Source organism: Panicum hallii, chromosome 8, assembly GCF_002211085.1.
Source record: "Panicum hallii strain FIL2 chromosome 8, PHallii_v3.1, whole genome shotgun sequence".
NCBI classification, from domain to species: domain Eukaryota; kingdom Viridiplantae; phylum Streptophyta; class Magnoliopsida; order Poales; family Poaceae; genus Panicum; species Panicum hallii.
The window spans coordinates 24740902-24743164 of NC_038049.1; positions in this window are offsets into that span (position 1 = coordinate 24740902).

Sequence of the window (2263 nt, forward strand, 5' to 3'; positions counted from 1 at the left end):
CCTGTTTGCACTGAGCAAGATCGTGACGAGTACCTGCACGAGCGATTGCCCCCTGGAAGTTGTCGATGAAGACCTTCTTGAGCTGTTCCCAGGAGTCGATCGAGTTGTTGCTGAGGCTCTCCAACCACGTGAGCGGCGCGGGGTCCAAAGCCATCGGGAAGTAGATGACCTTGGTGATGTTGGAGCCCCCAGCTACTTCAATGGTGGTTGAGTAACAACGTAGCCATTGCTGAGGAGCTTTCTTACCATCATACTTGGAGATGCCAATCGGCTTGAAGCCCTCAGGATACTTGTAGCTGCTGAATCGTGCAGAGAAAGCTGGGAAATGGTCGCTGCAATCAGTACCTTCCGTCTCAACTTCTTCATGCACTTTTCTCCTGGAATCGATCACGGACCACGCATCGTGGCCTTCATTGATATGCTGGCGCAGGTCTTCTGGAGGAGGCCGATGATTGGCCTGTCGCGGGTTACCTCCCGGATGTGGCTGTTACCTCCCGCCGAGAGCTTGACTCCCACGAGCATTGTTGTTGTTGCTGCGCTGAGGTCGAGGATGGCCGCCTGCCGTTCGGCTGTGAGCCTGGCTTCGGCTCTCGCCCACGCGCTCCTCCCTGAGGGTAGACGCCGGGCTTTGCTGATCAAGCTGAATTCAGGCCCTCTGCACGTAACAAAGTGCTTGACGCATGTTCGGATCGTTACTACGCTCGAGTATGGCCGTAACCCTGGCGATGTTGGCCACCGGAGTCCTGAAGCCCCGCCCGCTTACGGCGGCGAATTCGGCGTCAAGCTCGCGATGCATGGATCGCATGCGCTCATGGACCCTCCTTCGGCGAGCTGCGTGAGCCCCGTTCCGAGTCCTCCGCGCCTCACGACCGGCGTCATCTTCGTTGCCGGCGTTGGCTGTGGCTTCGTCTTTGGAGACCGCATCAAGCTCGTCGATGGGCAGATCACCATCATCGTCGCCTTCTTCCGCCATCAGCACCTAGCGGGAGATGAGCTCCTCAGAGCCTTCATCGACTAGTTCAGTCGACTCCTCCACCACGGTGGCTAGCGGCTTGCCCTCCTGAAAAGGCAAAGGTTTGAGATGGGCAACAAGTCGATCCTCAGCCTCGAGTAGATCAAAAGGTTTCATGCCCTTCCAATGCACGAAACGCCCCACCAAGGTGGAAGTGATCATCAGATCACTGGCACCGATATAACCCGAAGCCCCCCGACAAGCGGTGGTTTCGAGCCCTCCAAGTTGGAGCAGAGAATCCAAGTCCTTTTCTAATGCAAAGAGGGACTCGGAGATGTCGGCCTCCTAGAGATTAGTGGCCAAATTGCGTGGACTGAGTCGTGATCAGTTACACGAGTTCTTAGATTGGAAAGAGTCCAACCCAAGGAAGGTTGTCACAGCGCCGGATGAAGTTGTGCCGGAAGCAGACTCCACCTCGCTCTTTGTGGCGGATGCATGGTTTGGCAGGTCATCGAGATCATCAATGAACTTGTCAAGATCACTGCCGGGACCCGCCATGGAAGTTTTTGGCTTTATGTCGATGAGGAATCGACTGAAACTGTCTGCACCATCTGCGACGCAAACCCACAAGCGAAAAACAAATGTCGTGCCCTGAGAGGGAACTGACCTGGTGAACTGAAATGATGCCATCGAGTTCGTCGGTGGATCTTCGATGCGCTCCCCTACCTGGCGTGCCAGCTGTCGGTGTTTTACCGGCTGCCCACCGAGGGGTATACCCAAGGTGGTAAGTTTAGGTGAGGAGATGCCGAGATCAGGAACTCGAGGGTGCAAGGAACACAAGATTTAGACAGGTTCGGGCCGCGAGGTGCGTAATACCCTACGTCTTGTATGGTGGTTTGTATTCCCTTGGGTGTAGAAATTGTGTTTTGAATAGGTCCCTGCCCCCCTTATATATCCGGGAGGTCAGGGTTACATGGATCTAATCAATACGAGCTAAGGAATCGTACTAGAATATATCTCGAATAGATTCCTTCTGTATCGACTAGCTTTATCTCCTACTCAAACGAGTAGAAAACAACTTAAATAAGAGATAAGGCGGGCTTTATCTCTTAATCCTGTTTAAACTACGTTATGTACACAGCCCCGTAGCCCCGGGTCTGACAAAGCCTTAGAACAGTTTCAAATGTGACAACCAAACAGTTTTAAACATAGAGTAGCACACATTACAAGTTTTCAATACAATACAAGTTCAATACGATACAAGCCCAAAAGAGTACATAAATTGTCATCTTTACTCCCTCTTTGTCATCA